This window comes from Procambarus clarkii, chromosome 21, assembly GCF_040958095.1.
Source record: "Procambarus clarkii isolate CNS0578487 chromosome 21, FALCON_Pclarkii_2.0, whole genome shotgun sequence".
NCBI classification, from domain to species: domain Eukaryota; kingdom Metazoa; phylum Arthropoda; class Malacostraca; order Decapoda; family Cambaridae; genus Procambarus; species Procambarus clarkii.
In genome coordinates this window covers 4485459-4508764 of record NC_091170.1, presented here as the reverse complement: position 1 = coordinate 4508764, position 23306 = coordinate 4485459, and positions in this window count along the sequence as shown.

The window sequence follows — 23306 nt, the reverse complement described above, 5'->3', positions numbered from 1 at the left end:
AAACCATAATCATAATCATCTGTATCAAACCTTATTACAGGTAAAACCAGTAGGCAGTCTACTGTATTTTATCAAACCGTTATTAGTATAATAGATCTCGTAATAATTTTGCAAAAATAATGGCATTTACTATTTTTAAAAGATTATTAGCAAATTTACAGAAATGGTGCATTCGGAAGACAAAACCAATTTTTCACTTTTGACAATTGAGCACCTGCTACATCCAGATTCTAGGGAGGAAAGGAAGGACGATCTTACTGGATCCCATAGCCTCTCCGAGGCACAAACCAGGCTTTTACATAACCCCCCCCCCCCTGCACCCGAGCTTTTTAAAATAGTAAATGCCATTATTTTTGCAAAATTATTACGAGATCTATTATACTAATAACGGTAAATAAATAATAAATAGTAAATAAATCAAAATCAGTTACATTATTTTATCTTATTCATAGCATAAATGTTCTCGAAGATTACTAAAAAGAAATTGAATTAGACTACAGCAAATTGGCAAACTTTACCTTGTATCTGTTTCCACCGAGTTTGTTTGGGGCGTTCTTCAACATATCAGCAATACTTGTCTCAACATCTCTTTCAGTTGCATTAGTGTGGGTGTTGATACAGGCTTCTGGAAATTTATAAGAATTAATTAATATATATAATTATAATTCACTTTGCTATTCCCCATTCCACAGTCCTCTCGTCCTTCCCACTTCCCTGTCCCCACATCATCCCCACTATTCCCACTTCCCTGTCCCATCGTCCTCCTTACCATTTTCCCCTCCCCTGTCCTTCTTCCTCCCCCACCATCTCCCATTCACCTGTCCCTTTGTCCTCCCCAGCATTCCCCTGTCCCCACCATCCCCAACTCCCCAGTCCCCTCGTCCTCCCCACCATTACCCTCTCCTCTGTCCCCACGTCTTCCCCACCATACCCCCCTCTCGTCCTCCCCACCATTCCAAACTACCTCATCCGATGCATTCTATAATGGTCTGATGCTTCCATCAGAAAATTGGGAACATCAAATGATCTGATATTCCCATCACTGAAAAATAAGAACAGCTAAAAAAATGAAATGAAAAAAATAAAAAAATAAACTATACTCATGAAATGAACAGTATGGTAAACAACACAGCTCAATTTCAATGCAATGTCACACAAAATTATTAAATCGAAATGAAAATAAATTGAAATCTATGAAAATTCAAATTATCAATACAATCGGAAATATTGAAATAATATCGCAACATAATATAGTGTGGGTTGCTCTTACGTGCAACAGACGGTGCTGTTTTTCAAAAAAGGCATGGTTTTACCTGTCACAAGTGTGGCATCTATACTTAAACTCACGAAATGAACGGTATGGTAAACAACATAGCTTAATTGCAATGCAATGTCACAATAACATTTAATAACAATAATAACAATAACATTTAAATATACTTTAAGATATAATCTAGAAGAAAATAAGAACATTGAAATGGTTCATGAACTCGATTTCAATAAAGGACACTATGGGGAACTTTGAAAAACAGTTAATGAGTATAATTAGACAGACTTGTTGCTAGGCAGAGGAGTAAATAATGAGATATATGGCAAATTTTGCAAAATATACGGCACACAAACATTCATACCCAAACAAAGCAAAATGCTAGGTAAGAACAAAGCAGTTGGCCCGTAGGGGAAAGGAGATACCCACAAGACTGGAATACAAGTCATTAACAAGCACACAAGTACTACACTACACAACAACCGCACTACTACCTGAACTGGACGAATCACTACCAAAACAACACATTGCACATCACTACCAAAACAACACAACACAACACAAGCATTGGCAAAGAATTATAGACCAGTTGCACTAACATCCCACATAATAAAATTATTTGAGAGTGATCAGGAGTCAGATTACTAGTTTTATAGAGACCAATGACCTCCACAATCCAGGCCAACAAGGATTTAGAGCAGTTTCTATGATCGAGCCACTGAGATCTATAAAGAATTCTGATCAAGAAAGAGATCTAGGGGTGGTTTTAGATAGAAAACTATAACCTGAGGATCATATTAAGAACATTCTGCGAGGGGCCTATGCTACACTTTTTAACTTTAGAATTGCTTTTAAATACATAGGTCAAAAAGTTTTAAAAGTTTTAAAAGTTTTTTAAACCTCTCGTGTATCATGAGTGTGTTAAAGCATCAGATGGTGCATTCAGATGATGAATATTACCTAGTTCCTTCATCTGGGAAGAATGAACACATATTGGTGCATTCGGATGATAAAAACTAACTACTGTAGTTTAATTGATCAACAGACTGTATATCATATGCAGACTGTATGTGGATCTGCGGGCCACTCCAAACAACAGCCTGGTGGACCAAGCTCCACCAGGGCTAAAGCACAAAGTGATATAGATGTGATAGAGAAACTAGGTCAAATGGAGGAGTAGGTCTGTATATTAAACAGCACCTGACGTGCACAGAGCTACTAAACTCAATGTGGTGGTAGAGTGGTGGGGGGGGGGAAACATTGCAGAAAAAACAAAAATACAATTTGGTCAACAAAACAGCATTGTTTAAAATAGAAGACATGGGTTGACATTTTGGGGGTAAGGTAGGTTACATTGAGTTAATTAGTTAGTACTTAGTTTTTATCTTAAACTGGTTGGGAGAGGTACAGTGTTGCTGTGCTGGTGAAAGAACACCTAAAGGTAAATTAAATAATGATTGCGAATCCACAAGAAGTTGACATAATAGCGCTAGAGATCTGCAATCAGGATGATAAACTTTCCTTAAAGAATTTGACAAACACTTGCTGATAGGACATGAAGTAAATGAAATGTATGTCAAGTTTTGTGAAATATATGATAAAAGCACAACAAAATTTGTACCAAAGGAGAGATGCAGAACTAGGAAAAGGGGTTTGTTCAACAGAAATTGCGAGAGGGCCTGAGACCCAAACACACACAAATGGAATCAATATATAGCAAGAGGCCAAACCCCCAAACATACAAGCGATGCAAAGATGCGAGAAACAGCAGCAGCATTAAGGAGAGGGACTTAAGGACCATAAATAAAGTGTGAAAATAAACTCGAGTAAATTTTTTTAACTACTCTCGACAGTGAAGAAAAACAAATATTCAGACGATTTGTGTTAGAATCATTAATCTTACACTTTCGGTCATATTCAACAACACAAATACATACACACACATTCCTGTTGCTGTAGCAAGTGAAGAATTACACACACAGATCACAATAACGTGATGCATCAAATGAACAAATCCACAAGGGCCGTGACGAGGATTCGAACCTGCGTCTGGGAGCATCCCAGACACTGCCTTAATCGACTGAGCTACAACAGGGTAAAAGGGTTGGAACCGAAGTTCTACTGAACTTACTGGATCCCATAGCCTCTCCGAGGCACAAACCAGGCTTTTACACAACCCCCCCCCCCCTGCACCCGAGCTTTTTAAAATAGTAAATGCCACTATTTTTGCAAAATTATTACGAGATCTATTATTCTAGAGAATAATGCATATAAATGCATATATGCATATAAATACAAAAGTAAATGTAAATAATTTTACCTTGCACCTAGATCCACCAAGCCTGTATGGCGCGCGTTTCAGTACTTCGGAAATCTAGAACTATCTTGAATCTCTAATCTGCAATGAAACAATACATATTATTGCACTTACCAAAACATGGATGAATGTAGAAAATACAGAACTATTAGCTGAATATCAAATAAATGGATTTAATCTATTTCACACAGATATATATATTAGATATTATATTATATTCCTTTCCTCCCTAGAATCTGGATGTAGCAGGTGCTCAATTGTCAAAAGTGAAAAATTTGGTTTATTTAACATACACGCCATAGACCGGCTTGGGAAAAAAAGTTCGTAAAACCCAGGGGCCATAGACCGGCTTGGGAAAAAAAGTTCGTAAAACCCAGGGGCCATAGACCGGCTATGAAAGAAAATTTGAGAAAACCCTGGGGCCATAGAACGGCTATTTAATCCCCTTGAACGGACCTGTGCATGGACCACTGAGGCATAAAAAAAAACACGGGCCATAGACCGGCTTGGGAAAAAGAAGTTCGTAAAACCCTGGGGCCATAGAACGGCTATTTAATCCCCTTGAACGGACATGTGCATGGACCACTGAGGCATCGAAAAAAAACATGGGCCATAGACCGGCTTGGGAAAAAAAGCTAGGTTAGGCTAGGTAAAAAAGAAAGGAGCTAGGTTAGACTATGTATGTTTAAATCTCTGATTTAAACAGAGCCAGTGTTCAGTCAAATAACTGAATTTATCAAATCTTATCCTTGTATAATATACAAGCTGATGTGAGATCCCTGTCTACAGGTGGACTGGAACTATTATCAACTAATCCATACATCCCACCTGTCCCTTACAGCCCACAATCTATCATTAGGAAAACCATGTGAGAAATCTTTAAGGAATTCTGATAAAGAAAGAGATCTAGGGGTGGTTCTAAATAGAAAACTATCACCTGAGGACCACATAAAGAACATTGTGTGAGGAGCCTATGCCACGCATTCCAACTTCAACAGCATGTTGTGGGGTGCCGATATTGTGTGCCATCACATGTAAACCAACCAAGCCCACAAATACGTCAACATGGACCAGCATTACACCGTCTAACATACTCTGTCAGATGTAACAACTAAATTTGTGAATTCAAGACCTAATCTATTGCATAACACAGTGTTAGTACGAGAAAAACATTACTTACATTCGAAGCCGTGTTTTAAAATGGCGGCGGTCTTGTTGTACTGACGCTCCAAACTGTGTGTTCGTTTGCGTATGATGAACGTGTGACAATTTACTACAACAATTATTTAATTATTCTTATTCTTTATTTTACTATTTTTAGGGTACATGAAATTTCCAAATTATTTGCACACAATAATATAATTGCATTGTCATAACCTTTATATATTACGGAAAATACGATGACATGAACGAAGTCAAAGTGAAGTTGAAGTCAAAGTCATTCGCCGAACGTATTAGTCATTTTTTTTCTCCCAAACGATAAGGGATAACAAATCTGTGGGGACCGACCTGTGAGATTTATATTTATTTAATTTATATGAATTTATATTTACGTTAATTTATATACTTCGATAGCAATTTGTATAATGATAAGTGGACTGTATTTCTGCAATAATCTCAATCTCACAAATCGATCCTCTACACATTAGGGGGGGTTATTAAATTAATATATATGCAGCCAATCAAACTACAGTAATAGCTACATACATTGATGAGGTTCCTTATCTTATAGTACAGCAGGTTAGTCCACCAGGTATAACTAGGGTGTAGACACCAAATTATCCTCTTTGAGGTAGCTTCCATATCACCCAGTAACTGGTGCACAAACTCTTCCTCGTCTTGACCTGTCAAAAGGGCGCTAACTGTGAAGCCAGAATCCTATATATGACAAGTTATATCAGAGAAAACACTATACAGTACATGGAACATTAACCCTTACACTGCTCAGGGGTCATATGGACATTTACACCCCCTGTGCGCAAGAAAAAAAAAAATTCAAAAATTTTTTTTCGTCTTCTAAACATGTTAATTTGAGTCTCCTGAGCACGGGAAAAATAATAAAAAAATTCTATTATACATACCAATGACACAATTGAGCCGAGAAGTTGGCCGATGACGTCACAGATTGTGAGCGCTCAAGGGTGCTGCGTCAGCCAGCTGTCACTCACGGCCGCTCGCGCGGCCCGAGTTGCCGCGAATTTATTTTCGCGGAATTATTTACAGTATTCTTGGGTCATTTTACTCCAATTTTTTTCGCTAGTATTGTTCCAGTTATTACCACTAGACGTTGTATTATAATAAAACTGGTATAAACTCACTAGGCGCTCACATATTAGTGTCACAAGTATGCCCACCAAAATGGTATAATTTACAGAAAATAATCAATGTATTTGGTTTTTTTTCAATATAAACACAAAAATAAACTTGATATGTACATTTATTTACCAAAGAATTACACATTTAGTACTCCAGGAGACTGTGATACTGTGCGAAACAGTCGATATGGCACAGAGGGACGGCACACGCTTCGCACCATGTCAACACCAATTTGCGTTTCTGTGGCCTCAATCTGGTACTGGAACACACAACACACCGACGCTGGCCTGCTGCACGAGCTCCAGTTGGTGGTAATTTCTTGATTTGATGTATCAGAAAGGCCTCCCTGTAAGCGAGCCTGGGTGCAGGAGCATGGTTCAGTATTGGGTCTCGAATGGATCTTTGTATACCAGGTGTGTCCTTGCCAAATTTACCTAGCAACTGTTTCACAACTTGGAAACTGAACGAACGGAAATATGGTTTTCTACCTGTCTTCACAAGAAACATATTGTAACTGTTCAGCATTGTTACATCAATAAGGTGAAAAATCATTTTCTTTATCCACTTCACTGTTTTACGTACACACTCTACAGCACCCACCATCATGTCACATTTATCAACTAAACGCATGTTGATGTTGTAGTCCATCACACAATCTGGCTTGTATATTATTTGCTTTGTTGTTCTGTTCACCTTGCCACTGTCTACCATTGTACCAGGGTGAATGGTGGTCAACATGTTCACTTCACGTCTGTCTTTCCACCGCACTGAAAGCATTGCACCACTTTTCCTTACCTCGCAGTCACCTACTTGCATAGCAGTATCAAACACAGGCATTTCCTTTCGTTTTGGCTTTACTGTTCCACACACTCCAGTCTTATTATCCAGCAAGAATTTCGTTAGCAAGGGACTAGTATAATAGTTATCTGTGTACAATATGTGGCCCTTGTTCAGATATGGTGCAAGCAGTGACTTCACCACACTACCTGAGAAGCCATGTTCGTCATTAGCAGGAATATCTATATTTGTGGCTGAATAAAGTATCATGTGTAACACCATTCCTGATTCACAGTCACAGAGCACAAAGAATTTCAGTCCAAATCGGTGACGTTTTGAGGGAATATACTGCTTGAAGGCAGCACGTCCTTTGAAAAGCACCAGGGATTCATCAATAACCAGCTTCTGAGCTGGTACGTAGTAATCTCGGAACTTTCCAATCAGGTCATTTAGCACGTGCCTCACTCTCCAAAGCCTATCATCCTGTGTCTCGTCAGCATTATTTGCAAAATGAATGCACCGTAGGATCAACAGAAATCTGTCTCGGGACATATATTTCCCAAACAATGGTGTTGGAACAGAGTTGTCTTTGCTCCAATAATCTGAAATTACGTGTTTCACACAATGTTTCATCAACATGCAAATTGCAAAAAACACATACATCTCATCAACAGTTGTCTCTTTCCAACGCTGTAGTCGCGAAAATTCTGAAACTTCCTCACCTTCGATGAGATCATCCGCAAGTCTGTTCGTTTCGTGAACAATGTGTTTCATTAGCGGCTCATCGAAATACGCAGTAAAGAAGTCCATTTCACACATTTCGTCACCAGTATCAGGGAAAAGATCAGTAATTCCCACATCTCTGTTATCAAAGTCGGGAATTTGTGGGACAAAATCTTCCCCATCACTCCACACACACAAACCTGCTGCCTTCCGAGAGCCATTAGCTGCACCACGGCGAGGAATCCGGGGACCAGGAGCTGAAGCACGCCTTGTAGCAGTAGGGGCAGGAACGGTAGATGAGGAAAAAGATGTGGAACATGAGGGAATTTGTTCCTCATTGTCGCCATATTGTCCCATGCGGCGGCGCTTGGCTGGGCGGGCAGCTGAGGCGGCGAAACTTGTACTGGCACTGGGGGTAACACAATTCTCCAACTCTTCATCACTAAAGCCTGAGAAAGATTCACTTGTTTCAGACTCGTCAATTGTATCATAAACGTGCAGTGGTATAGATGAACGATGTGCTTGGGCGCGGGGCGGTGTTGAGTGGTGTTGAGTAGCAGCCTCGAGAGGCATCCTCACCCTCGTGGCACCCACATGTTCCCCCTCACTATCCGTTGTTTCGATTTCTTCTGGCTGGGTATAATCTTCATCTATATCTGAGTCGTCAATATCAGACTCATCAACGTCCTTGAACAATTCATCTGCAATTTCGTCTTCGGTCAAGGACTGCGCGGCGCGGAGCGCTGGGCGAGGTCGCACACTGGGTCGTGATGCGCTCGGCATGGTGTCTGGTCACTAACTAAGGCCTGTGAAACAAAGCAGGCCTGCTCTGGATTTTTTTCAAAATGGCGTCTGTTTACAATCGCCCCTGGCTACGGTATGGGTGACCCCTTTACACCGCGGGACGTTTGAATCGTGCCTGGCACGCTTTGGCGTATATATACGCCATGCGCACGGTGGGACATGTTACTCATGGCGTATATATACGCCATGTGCAGTTTAAGGGTTAAAGACCTGGCTTAATTACCTTTAGTATGAGGCGATTTCGCGTTCTAACCGGCTAACCCTATATCCTGACATTAATGGCCACTAATGATAAATAATGGGTTTCGGATAGACACTTAACTTGTATTTGTAGACAGCGTGTTGACAATGGTACACCTTTGGGTTCCATAACACTACGTCCAAGTAAATTTAACAGGAGCCGAATTTGCTCCCGTGTGAGCCTCTGGTCTCATATAAACCACAATGGCTGCCCTCCTCCTCCACTCTGACGCCTGGCTTACATTGTCCAGATTTCAGAAAGTGATAGAAGGGTCACATTTACTCTACTTTAATATTGATAATTAAGTTAATTTATATAAGATGTTTTTATGATGGTAAAGTCCAAAGACTAATGTATTTAAGAATAATTCCCAGCAGAATAGCTGGTGAATTATAATAGTATATGGTGATGATATCCCGTTTTCTTTAGACGGTAATTCCACTACAAGTTACGTTTTCTATGGGTAACTTGTTTATACAACACAGCTCTTATCTGTCTGTATGATATTATTGTTAAATGGTGTCGGATTTTCCGACATAATTCCCCAGGGGGCTGCTCACGGGTCGAAGTCCTATTTAGAACAGACGAACACCGATACTCCTCCTTCGAATTATTAGATTAATCACACATTTGTGCGTCTGTTCGTACAGGACGGATGTCCCGTACTAGAGTTGCAGGGTTTAGAAGTCTAATGCGATTTCATTTCCCTGTCAACTCTTGAAAGGCTAATATTCAAGCCTAATCACATATTATTTAACCCAGAAGACTGAATGTGATCAAATACTACAGTCAAGTATGATTCAGGGACTGCAGTGAGATCAGTGACATTAGATATAACTTGAAGTTTCTTCAGGTAACTGGTCACTGATATATAAACACTGAGGCCCATGGAATACATCTTGATTAAATAATAAATGTATCAAATCAGTCATCAGATTTATTAGGGTTTAATTTAGTTAATTGATTCAGAAGATTGAATAGCTCATCATTAAAGTAAAGTATGGTTCTGAGACTGCAGTGGGTTCAGTGACATTGGTCGCAGTGACTTGTAGCTGTTTTAGGCTACTGTTCACTGATTTGCCACTGAGGCCTCATGAACTCATCTCCAGCTTTAAATGATGATACTAACATCAACCTCTGTTGGTATAGTCAGCTGTAATCTCCTTAGTATAATGCTACTGGAGAAATATAATCAGCTGACATATTCAGATTTCTATTGGTATTGTTTATCTGCAGGCATAGGTCTCCTCAGGCTTGATACTGGGCCTGAGAGTAATTTACCTCCTGCAGAGTTTAACATGGTTATACCCTGATATTTAGTAGGGCTACCGATGAATTGATGGTAGTAGTCTGTCCCCACAAGGACAGCCATTTGGCATTTGATTTGCTCAAATTTACCTGCAGCTGCTTGATAATAGCTTTCCAGGTCAGCATAATCAACTTGAGATTGTTGTGACAAATCTTCACATTTCTTGATCTGTCTTGTTAAGTGGCCTTTAAGACCTGCAAGGGTTCTTTTCATTCTCCCTGCATTATCCATCCTGGCTAGTTGGTGAAGCCTTGTGGGGCTTGTATTTGGGCTGCTCATAATACTGAACAAGCACTGATGGTAGCCTAGGGTAAATTCTGAACTCACTAGGCAATAATCCTACCTCTACTAGAGGTTAGCACTTAAAATTAATACACATTATATATATACAATCATACACACTAATGATTTGAGTGATAAACCAGTGTCACTGGAAGTACCTTTAGGTTAGCTCTTCTATATCACCCTAGGATGGAAGAGACACTAATTAATCACTCAAAGGTGTAATGATCATAAGTAAATTATTATATATACAACTCAATTCGAGTTGATAATAATTACACCCAAAATAGGGTCTGGACCATTCATTAATGGTGTTAGGTTGATCAATATAGTACAACTGACTATGGTAATAATGGGACTAGGATGAGCAATAATAGTTCAACTAGTCATTGGTAATATCCTACCCTGTTGTGGGTTGGCAATTAGTAAATATTATACTGTGATCACTAGTGCAATATATATTAAATAATTCTCTATTTTGGAGAAATGATATACACAATTATTGTTAATAGCCTCTTAATTAGCCTCTATGAAACTTCTAATATTATCTAGAAGTATTAAATATTATTAGTGACCTCGCGAAAAAAAGTCCACAAAATTCGTAGATAATCTCTCGCGAAATGTAACACCACGAAATCCGTGAACAATCTCGCGAAGACACAGTCACTAATTTGGCTGGATTCTATATTAGCGCTGTCATTTCACAAAATAACACGCCACCAAATATCTGTGGGTGTGCATGAAACCGCTGACGAAGCTGAACTGGGCTGAGGGAGGCTCCTGAGCTCCCTCGAGGCTACGCTGCCGTCTTGACTGCTGGCTTTGTTTAAATCACACTGCACTAGATATTTTATGAATCCACTGGTTAACTGGTTCATCCGGTACTAAGATGACCAAATGTGGGTTCAAAGGATCAAATAATCCGTCATCCGGATCGAAGATGACCAAATAATCCGGTTCGAAGGACCAATTAATGTGGGGACCGACCTGTGAGATTTATATTTATTTAATTTATATGAATTTATATTTACGTTAATTTATATACTTCGATAGCAATTTGTATAATGATAAGTGGACTGTATTTCTGCAATAATCTCAATCTCACAAATCGATCCTCTACACATTAGGGGGGGTTATTAAATTAATATATATGCAGCCAATCAAACTACAGTAATAGCTACATACATTGATGAGGTTCCTTATCTTATAGTACAGCAGGTTAGTCCACCAGGTATAACTAGGGTGTAGACACCAAATTATCCTCTTGGAGGTAGCTTCCATATCACCCAGTAACTGGTGCACAAACTCTTCCTCGTCTTGACCTGTCAAAAGGGCGCTAACTGTGAAGCCAGAATCCTATATATGACAAGTTATATCAGAGAAAACACTATACAGTACATGGAACATTAAAGACCTGGCTTAATTACCTTTAGTATGAGGCGATTTCGCGTTCTAACCGGCTAACCCTATATCCTGACATTAATGGCCACTAATGATAAATAATGGGTTTCGGATAGACACTTAACTTGTATTTGTAGACAGCGTGTTGACAATGGTACACCTTTGGGTTCCATAACACTACGTCCAAGTAAATTTAACAGGAGCCGAATTTGCTCCCGTGTGAGCCTCTGGTCTCATATAAACCACAATGGCTGCCCTCCTCCTCCACTCTGACGCCTGGCTTACATTGTCCAGATTTCAGAAAGTGATAGAAGGGTCACATTTACTCTACTTTAATATTGATAATTAAGTTAATTTATATAAGATGTTTTTATGATGGTAAAGTCCAAAGACTAATGTATTTAAGAATAATTCCCAGCAGAATAGCTGGTGAATTATAATAGTATATGGTGATGATATCCCGTTTTCTTTAGACGGTAATTCCACTACAAGTTACGTTTTCTATGGGTAACTTGTTTATACAACACAGCTCTTATCTGTCTGTATGATATTATTGTTAAATGGTGTCGGATTTTCCGACAAAATCCACAGAGCATATAAGTGTAGAGTAAAGTCAATTTTATTCAGGAAAGTACATACATAGTTGATTTACAAACATAATGTTGGATTTATAGATAGAGCTAGTGCATACAATACCTAAAGCCAATATAGTAGGCATATAGCATTTCAGGCAACCGGGCAGTATATATGGACCCCTTACTCAAATCTCTGAATATGTTAGATATTAAGTCCCTGCACATACTCTCATGTGTATTTTATATATATAAAACGCTGCACTGTAATGTCAATCCTGACCTTAAAAGCTTCCTAGAAGGTTGTAACAGATCCCATGAGCACCACACCAGAAACAAATACCTATTTGATATTCCAAGAGTACGACTTAGTCAAACTAGAAATGCTTTACAAATCAAGAGACCTCGAATGTGGAATGACCTTCCCAATTATGTTAAAAACTGTACCTCTCCCAACCAGTTTAAGATAAATAAAGATAAATTTATAAGTTAAGAAAAATTCCACAAATCAACAACCCTGTTACTGACCCTGTATTTACCCAAGTCTTTCCTAAATCTAAACTTATCCAATTTATACCCATTGTTTCGTGTTCTATCTTGTGTTGACAATTTTAATACTCTATTAATATCCCCTTTGTTATATCTATTCAGGAAATTGTGGTTGATCTCGAACCCATTGATAATGTGACGACTTATACAGAATTTTGTAACTATATCATCAAGATTGTAACCAGCTTAGCTAAATGTAGTGTGGGGTTCAGTCCCTAAGCCCATATATGTGCCTCTCTAACCATTTAGGTTACAGGGCAAAAACATAAAAACAAAGGTAACTGCAGAAGGCCTATTGGCCCATACCAGGCAGCTCCTATCTATAACAGATAAACACTAAGTACTACCTAATTAACTCAATGTAACCTACCAACCTAACCCCCAAAATGTCAATCCATATCTTTTATTTTAAACAATGCTGTTTTGTTGACCAAATTGTATTTTTACTCTTTTTCTGTCATGTTTCTCCCACCCCTGTTTTTTCCCTTTTTTCTTATTTTTTCTCAACATAATTCATACTTTAATTAGGCGGATCAGGACATCACCTGATCAAACACATCAAACATCGTTTGACCACCATCAAACACACACATTTCGTGTGCGTTTGACGCTCACTGATATGTACCAGCGTTGTTTTATATATGGTGCTATTCTATCTTACGCTTTGTTGCTCTTTTTTACCTACGGGCTCATAGAACATTCTATTGCGAAAACATTGGCACCCTTTTCCTGTGATAAGTGGTGTAATTACAAGGTATGACGCAAAGTGGAACATCGCATGTCTTGCACGCTATACCAGTTTCCTTCCTGATACCCGACTTTGAACACACTTCACACCTGCGACGTTTGGGGATTTTTACCAGCTCATGTTTCAATTTATAGTTCAGGCGAGTCTCTGCTATAACAACACGTCGCTGTTGTCTCTGGGTTGGCAATAAACTACTGTCTGAATCGTCGCTCTCACTATTGTTTTCAAACACTAATGTGGAATATGAATTATCTTCATCAGATTCAGCTTCAGCACTAGGTGTAGACGTGAAGAGAGGGCGCCTCACACCCGACGGGCCAGGTGTTGACGGGTCAGCAGGAGGATACACAGGACCAGTGTCATGATTTATGTCTGGAGCATGAACTAGATGTGGAGATATGTAGTTGTTGCAGGCCACTCTGCCTTGTCAAATTTCAATAAAGACCAAATAGCAACTTCATGGAACTAGAGCAGAGTTAGTTTCCTTCGATCATCTGTGTTGGCCTTGTACAATGCATGTACAATGCATTGAGTAAAGACCAAATAGCAACTTCATGGAACTAGAGCAGAGTTAGTTTCCTTCGATCATCTGTGTTGGCCTTGTACAATGCAACCACAAGTTGACATTGAATGTGAATTAACAATGAGACAAGTAAGATTTATACTAATACATTTATACTAACTCTGTTGAGCGTTGACCATTTATACATCAAATCTGTTGATGTGAGCACTTTAGTTTAGTCTGCCGTTTAAAGAAAAAAAGAGCATATCAATGGTATATCACAGAAAACGAATTTGTCATAAACTCATGTATTTGTCTTATCATATTGAACTGCATTCATATTTTTAATATATAACAATATGAATATACAAATTTCTGTAAATCCCCTACCTTGTTGGAATCTGTGGAAATGAATGAGCAAATGTGCTGGCTGAAGGCGCTGAAGGAAACCACATTGGTTTCATTTTGGATACAAATGTCCATGGAGATTCAAAATGGAAACTAATTATATAGTTGAACCTGCAGAGACGAGTTTAAGAATCTGTGTTGAGAGTGATGGACACAGCCTTCACAATTATACTTCAGAGAATGTAAACATCTAAGAGTCATTAGAAATATGTGTAGAATAATAAACCCTACATTGTTTGAGTTAGGGAAAACACCATTTGTGATATATAGATACTATAGCTGTTCCTAAAGATTCACCCTTTTTTGCACCAGCAAGATAACATATAAGATTTTAAGAGTTGACGAATGTTAATATTCTTGTTTGATAAACTGTGAACTTGAGACATAGTTAATAAGAACATATTAACACAACAAAATGTTTTCAAAATCTTTAACACCACTTTCCAGCAACTTATATAATTTATATAAATTATTTTAGAGAATAATACATAAATTATATATTTAAACATGATATAGTGTTTAGTGGAATGTATAAGGAGTCAAATTGTGTTAAAAAGAGCAATTTTTTGAAAATTTGGAAAAATACTTTTTTCTGTTCAAATTATAACTAAATGGATTTTAAAGGTTTCACTCAGCCAATATATATCATTCACAATTTATTAATGAATTTTACAAAAAAACACCATAAATTTTATATTTAAACATGTAAAAACTATTTGTTTTACATTTGGAAGAAAATAATTGTAGAAAAACAATTTATAAATAAACCTTTGTGTTTGGATTTTTTGAGTAAAAGTTTCTCAAAGGCTCTCCTGCACCATTCTCAATGCAAATCATTCCCACACCTATGGGAAGAGATAGGCGAACGTTGTGTAGATGATTTGTGTTTGCTGGGCTAGGTGTTGAGAAGGGGGTGGTAGGTGTTGAGAAGGGGTGGTAGGTGTTGACTTGTCGTAGATACTGAAGGAAGATGGTCACAGAGTATCGATGTGGTGTGTATGCACTGAACTGGGGGGGGGGGGGGGGAAAGGCAGCCATAAGTGGGGGGGGACGGCAGCCATAAGTAGGGGGGGGGAACGGCAGCCATAAGTGGGGGGGGGAACGGCAGCCATAAGTGGGGGGGAACGGCAGCCATAAGTGGGGGGGGGGAACGGCAGCCATAAGTGGGGGGGGGAACGGCAGCCATAAGTGGGGGGGGGGAACGGCAGCTATAAGTGAGGGGGGAACGGCAGCCATAAGTGGGGGGGGGAACGGCAGCCATAAGTGGGGGGGGGGAACGGCAGCCATAAGTGGGGGGGGGGGGAACGGCAGCCATAAGTTGGGGGGGGAACGGCAGCCATAAGTGGGGGGGGTAACGGCAGCCATAAGTGGGGGGAACGGCAGCCATAAGGGGGGGGGAACGGCAGCCATAAGTGGGGGGGGAACGGCAGCCAATAGTGGAGGGGGGGAACGGCAGCCATAAGTGGGGGGGGAACGGCAGCCATAAGTGGGGGGGGGAACGGCAGCCATAAGTGGGGGGGGAACGGCAGCCATAAGTGGGGGGGGGGAACGGCAGCTATAAGTGGGGGGGGAACGGCAGCCATAAGTGGGGGGGGGGAACGGCAGCCATAAGTGGGGGGGGGAACGGCAGCCATAAGTGGGGGGGGGGGGAACGGCAGCCATAAGTGGGGGGGGAACGGCAGCCATAAGTGGGGGGGGGGGAACGGCAGCCATAAGTGGGGGGAACGGCAGCCATAAGGGGGGGGGGAACGGCAGCCATAAGGGGGGGGGAACGGCAGCCATAAGTGGGGGGAACGGCAGCCATAAGTGGGGGGAACGGCAGCCATAAGTGGGGGGGTGGACGGCAGCCATAAGTGGGGGGGAACGGCAGCCATAAGTGGGGGGGAACGGCAGCCATAAGTGGGGGGGGGAACCGCAGCCATAAGTGGGGGGGGGAACGGCAGCCATAAGTGGGGGAAGAACGGCAGCCATAAGTGGGGGGGAGGGAACGGCAGCCATAAGTGGGGGGGGGGGGGAAACGGCAGCCATAAGTGGGGGGAACGGCAGCCATAAGTGGGGGGGAGAACGGCAGCCATAAGTTGGGGGGGAACGGCAGCCATAAGTGGGGGGGGGGAACGGCAGCCATAAGTGGGGGGGGGGAGAACGGCAGCCATAAGTGGGGAGGGGGAACGGCAGCCATAAGTGGGGGGGGGGGAGAACGGCAGCCATAAGTGGGGGGAGGGAACGGCAGCCATAAGTGGGGGGAACGGCAGCCATAAGTGGGGGGGGGGACGGCAGCCATAAGTGGGGGGGAACGGCAGCCATAAGTGGGGGGGAACGGCAGCCATAAGTAGGGGGGGAACCGCAGCCATAAGTGGGGGGGGGACGGCAGCCATAAGTGGGGGAAGAACGGCAGCCATAAGTGGGGGGGAGGGAACGGCAGCCATAAGTGGGGGGGGGGAAACGGCAGCCATAAGTGGGGGGGAACGGCAGCCATAAGTGGGGGGGGGGGAGAACGGCAGCCATAAGTGGGGGGGGGAACGGCAGCCATAAGTGGGGGGGGGAACGGCAGCCATAAGTGGGGGGGAGGGAACGGCAGCCATAAGTGGGGGGGGGGAGAACGGCAGCCATAAGTGGGGAGGGGGAACGGCAGCCATAAGTGGGGGGGGGAGAACGGCAGCCATAAGTGGGGGGAGGGAACGGCAGCCATAAGTGGGGGGAACGGCAGCCATAAGTGGGGGGGGGACGGCTGCCATAAGTGGGGGGGGACGGCAGCCATAAGTGGGGAGGGGGAACGGCAGCCATAAGTGGGGGGGGGGAGAACGGCAGCCATAAGTGGGGGGAGGGAACGGCAGCCATAAGTGGGGGGAACGGCAGCCATAAGTGGGGGGGGGACGGCAGCCATAAGTGGGGGGGACGGCAGCCATAAATGGGGGGAGAACGGCAGCCATAAATGGGGGGGGACGGCAGCCATAAATGGGGGGAAACGGCAGCCATAAATGGGGGGGGGAACGGCAGCCATAAATGGGGGGGACGGCAGCCATAAGAGGGGGGGGGACGGCAGCCATAAATGGGGGGGTACGGCAGCCATAAATGGGGGGTGGGAACGGCAGCCATAAGTGGGGGGGGGAACGGCAGCCATAAGTGGGGGGGGACGGCAGCCATAAGTGGGGGTTGGAACGGCAGCCATATATGGAGGGGGGAACGGCAGCCATATATGGGGGGGGGAACGGCAGCCATATATGGGGGGGGAACGGCAGCCATAAGTGGGGGGGGGAATGGCAGCCATAAGTGGGGGGGGGAACGGCAGCCATAAGTGGGGGGGGAACGGCAGCCATAAGTGGGGGGGGAACGGCAGCCATAAGTGGGGGGACGGCAGCCATAAGTGGGGGGGGGAACGGCAGCCATAAGTGGGGGGGAACGGCAGCCATAAGTGGGGGGGGACGGCAGCCATAAATGGGGGGGGGGAACGGCAGCCATAAGTGGGGGGGGGACGGCAGCCATAAGTGGGGGGGGGAACGGCAGCCATAAGTGGGGGGGGGAGGAACGGCAGCCATAAGTGGGGGGGACGGCAGCCATAAATGGGGGGAACGGCAGCCATAAGTGGGGGGGGAAGGGCAGCCATATATGGGGGGGGAACGGCAGCCATAAGTGGGGGGGGGAGGAACGGCAGCCATAAGTGGGGGGGGGGGGGAGGAACGGCAGCCATAAGTGGGGGGGGGCGGCAGCAATAAATGGGGGGGGGGAACGGCAGCCATAAGTGGGGGGGGGACGGCAGCCATAAGTGGGGGGGGGGAGGAACGGCAGCCATAAGTGGGGGGGAGGGAACGGCAGCCATAAGTGGGGGGGGGGTAACGGCAGCCATAAGTGGGGGGGGGGGAACGGCAGCCCTAAGTGGGGGGGGGGGGAACGGCAGCCATATGTGGGGGGGGGGAGGAACGGCAGCCTTAAGTGGGGGGGAACGGCAGCCATAAGTGGGGGGGGGAAGAACGGCAGCCCTAAGTGGGGGGGGAAGAACGGCAGCCCTAAGTGGGGGGGGGAACGGCAGCCATAAGTGGGGGGGGAGGAACGGCAGCCCTAAGTGGGGGGGGGAGGAACGGCAGCCATAAGTGGGGGGGAGGAACGTCAGCCATAAGTGGGGGGGGGGAGGAACGGCAGCCATAAGTGGGGGGGGGGAGGAACGGCAGCCATAAGTGGGGGGGAACGGCAGCCATAAGTGGGGGGAGGAACGGCAGCCAAAAGTCGGGGGGGAGGAACGGCAGCCATAAGTGGGGGGGGGGAGGAACGGCAGCCATAAGTGGGGGGGGAGGAACGGCAGCCATAAGGGGGGGGGAACGGCAGCCATAAGTGGGGGGAGGAACGGCAGCCAAAAGTCGGGGGGGAGAACGGCAGCCATAAGTGGGGGGGGGAGGAACGGCAGCCATAAGTGGGGGGAGGAGGAACGGCAGCCATAAGTGGGGGGGGGGAGGAACGGCAGCCATAAGTGGGGGGGAACGGCAGCCATAAGTGGGGGGAGGAACGGCAGCCAAAAGTCGGGGGGGGGGGAGAACGGCAGCCATAAGTGGGGGGGGGGGAACGGCAGCCATAAGTGGGGGGTGGGAGTAGATGGTGATAAGGAGCAGTAGACGTTTACAGTGGACAACAGGTGTTGAGAGGGCGTAGTTGTGGTTGACATGAGGAGGCGGGATTTAAGAATGAGTGGAAGGTGCAGAGAAGTTGTAGATACTGAGACAACACAAGATAACCTCAAGGGAGGTGTTGAGAGGTGGTAGATGGTGACTGTAGATGGCATCCTGGAGTGATAGGTGAGGATAGGCAGGATGGGATATAATGACTATATAAATCACGTGTTTATAAAGCTGGACATAAATTAAGCCAAAATAGTGAGAACAAATTTGTTGTTTGTGCAATTTTGTCCTTAGAGCAATTTAGTGCTAGCAGCTCCGTTATTAGTCACCTTCTGTCACCTTCATGGAGGTTACGTGTCACCTTCATGGAGGTTACTTGTCACCTTCATGGAGGTTACGTGTCACCTTGATGGAGGTTACTTGTCACCTTCATGGAGGTTACGTGTCACCTTCATGGAGGTTACTTGTCACCTTCATGGAGGTTACGTGTCACCTTCATGGAGGTTACGTGTCACCTTCATGGAGGTTACTTGTCACCTTCATGGAGGTTACGTGTCACCTTGATGGAGGTTACTTGTCACCTTCATGGAGGTTACGTGTCACCTTCATGGAGGTTACTTGTCACCTTCATGGAGGTTACGTGTCACCTTCATGGAGGTTACGTGTCACCTTCATGGAGGTTACTTGTCACCTTCATGGAGGTTACGTGTCACCTTGATGGAGGTTACTTGTCACCTTCATGGAGGTTACGTGTCACCTTGATGGAGGTTACTTGTCACCTTCATGGAGGTTACGTGTCACCTTCATGGAGGTTACTTGTCACCTTCATGGTGGTTACTTGTCACCTTCATGGAGGTTACGTCTCACCTTCATGGAGGTTACTTGTCACCTTCATGGAGGTTACTTGTCACCTTCATGGAGGTTACTTGTCACCTTCATGGAGGTTACGTGTCACCTTCATGGAGGTTACTTGTCACCTTCATGGTGGTTACTTGAAACCTTCATGGAAGTTACGTCTCACCTTCATGGAGGTTACTTGTCACCTTCATGGAGGTTACGTGTCACCTTCATGGTGGTTGCTTGTCACCTTCATGGAGGTTACTTGTCACCTTCATGGAGGTTACGTGTCACCTTCATGGTGGTTACTTGTCACCTTCATGGAGGTTACGTCTCACCTTCATGGAGGTTACGTCTCACCTTCATGGAGGTTACTAGTCACCTTCATGGAGGTTATGTGTCACCTTCATGGAGGTTACTTGTCACCTTCATGGAGGTTACGTCTCACCTTCATGGAGGTTATGTGTCACCTTCATGGTGGTTACTTGTCACCTTGATGGAGGTTACGTGTCACCTTGATGGAGGTTACTTGTCACCTTGATGGAGGTTACGTGTCACCTTGATGGAGGTTACGTGTCACCTTCATGGAGGTTACGTGTCACCTTCATGGAGGTTACGTGTCACCTTCATGGAGGTTGTGTCACCTTCATGGAGGTTATGTGTCACCTTCATGGAGGTTACGTGTCACCTTCATGGAGGTTACGTGTCACCTTCATGGAGGTTACGTGTCACCTTCATGGAGGTTACGTGTCACCTTCATGGAGGTTACTTGTCACCTTCATGGAGGTTACTTGTCACCTTCATGGAGGTTACTTGTCACCTTCATGGAGGTTACGTCTCACCTTCATGGAGGTTATGTGTCACCTTCATGGAGGTTATGTGTCACCTTCATGGAGGTTACGTGTCACCTTCATGGAGGTTACGTGTCACCTTCATGGAGGTTACGTGTCACCTTCATGGAGGTTACGTGTCACCTTCATGGAGGTTACTTGTCACCTTCATGGAGGTTATGTGTCACCTTGATGGAGGTTATGTGTCACCTTCATGGAGGTTATGTGTCACCTTCATGGAGGTTACTTGTCACCTTCATGGAGGTTACGTGTCACCTTCATGGAGGTTACGTGTCACCTTCATGGAGGTTACTTGTCACCTTCATGGAGGTTATGTGTCACCTTCATGGAGGTTACTTGTCACCTTCATGGAGGTTACGTGTCACCTTCATGGAGGTTACTTGTCACCTTCATGGAGGTTACGTCTCACCTTCATGGAGGTTACTTGTCACCTTCATGGAGGTTATGTGTCACCTTCATGGAGGTTACTTGTCACCTTCATGGAGGTTATGTGTCACCTTCATGGAGGTTACTTGTCACCTTCATGGAGGTTACGTGTCACCTTGATGGAGGTTACTTGTCACCTTCATGGAGGTTACGTGTCACCTTCATGGAGGTTACGTGTCACCTTCATGGAGGTTGTGTGTCACCTTCATGGAGGTTATGTGTCACCTTCATGGAGGTTATGTGTCACCTTCATGGAGGTTATGTGTCACCTTCATGGAGGTTATGTGTCACCTTCATGGAGGTTACGTGTCACCTACATGGAGGTTACGTGTCACCTTCATGGAGGTTACTTGTCACCTTCATGGAGGTTACGTCTCACCTTCATGGAGGTTACTTGTCACCTTCATGGAGGTTACGTCTCACCTTCATGGAGGTTATGTGTCACCTTCATGGAGGTTATGTGTCACCTTCATGGAGGTTATGTGTCACCTTCATGGAGGTTACGTGTCACCTTCATGGAGGTTACGTGTCACCTTCATGGAGGTTACGTGTCACCTTCATGGAGGTTACGTGTCACCTTCATGGAGGATACTTGTCACCTTCATGGAGGTTATGTGTCACCTTGATGGTTATGTGTCACCTTCATGGAGGTTATGTGTCACCTTCATGGAGGTTACTTGTCACCTTCATGGAGGTTACTTGTCACCTTCATGGAGGTTACGTGTCACCTTCATGGAGGTTACGTGTCACCTTCATGGAGGTTACTTGTCACCTTCATGGAGGTTACGTCTCACCTTCATGGAGGTTACTTGTCACCTTCATGGAGGTTATGTGTCACCTTCATGGAGGTTACTTGTCACCTTCATGGAGGTTACGTGTCACCTTCATGGAGGTTACTTGTCACCTTCATGGAGGTTACGTGTCACCTTCATGGAGGTTACTTGTCACCTTCATGGAGGTTACGTGTCACCTTCATGGTGGTTACTTGTCACCTTCATGGAGGTTACGTCTCACCTTCATGGAGGTTACTTGTCACCTTCATGGAGGTTACGTGTCACCTTCATGGTGGTTGCTTGTCACCTTCATGGAGGTTACTTGTCACCTTCATGGAGGTTTACGTGTCACCTTCATGGTGGTTACTTGTCACCTTCATGGAGGTTACGTCTCACCTTCATGGAGGTTACTAGTCACCTTCATGGAGGTTATGTGTCACCTTCATGGAGGTTACTTGTCACCTTCATGGAGGTTACGTCTCACCTTCATGGAGGTTATGTGTCACCTTCATGGTGGTTACTTGTCACCTTCATGGAGGTTACGTGTCACCTTGATGGAGGTTACTTGTCACCTTGATGGAGGTTACGTGTCACCTTGATGGAGGTTACGTGTCACCTTCATGGAGTTTACGTGTCACCTTCATGGAGGTTATGTGTCACCTTCATGGAGGTTATGTGTCACCTTCATGGAGGTTATGTGTCACCTTCATGGAGGTTACGTGTCACCTTCATGGAGGTTACGTGTCACCTTCATGGAGGTTACTTGTCACCTTCATGGAGGTTACGTCTCACCTTCATGGAGGTTACTTGTCACCTTCATGGAGGTTACGTCTCACCTTCATGGAGGTTATGTGTCACCTTCATGGAGGTTATGTGTCACCTTCATGGAGGTTACGTGTCACCTTTATGGAAGTTACGTGTCACCTTCATGGAGGTTACGTGTCACTTTCATGGAGGTTACGTGTCACCTTCATGGAGGTTACTTGTCACCTTCATGGAGGTTATGTGTCACCTTGATGGAGGTTATGTGTCACCTTCATGGAGGTTATGTGTCACCTTCATGGAGGTTACTTGTCACCTTCATGGAGGTTACTTGTCACCTTCATGGAGGTTACGTGTCACCTTCATGGAGGTTACGTGTCACCTTCATGGAGGTTACTTGTCACCTTCATGGAGGTTATGTGTCACCTTCATGGAGGTTACTTGTCACCTTCATGCAGGTTACGTCTCACCTTCATGGAGGTTACTTGTCACCTTCATGGAGGTTACGTCTCACCTTCATGGAGGTTACTTGTCACCTTCATGGAGGTTATGTGTCACCTTCATGGAGGTTACTTGTCACCTTCATGGAGGTTATGTGTCACCTTCATGGAGGTTACTTGTCACCTTCATGGAGGTTACGTGTCACCTTGATGGATGTTACTTGTCACCTTCATGGAGGTTACGTGTCACCTTCATGGAGGTTACGTGTCACCTTCATGGAGGTTGTGTGTCACCTTCATGGAGGTTATGTGTCACCTTCATGGAGGTTATGTGTCACCTTCATGGAGGTTATGTGTCACCTTCATGGAGGTTACGTGTCACCTACATGGAGGT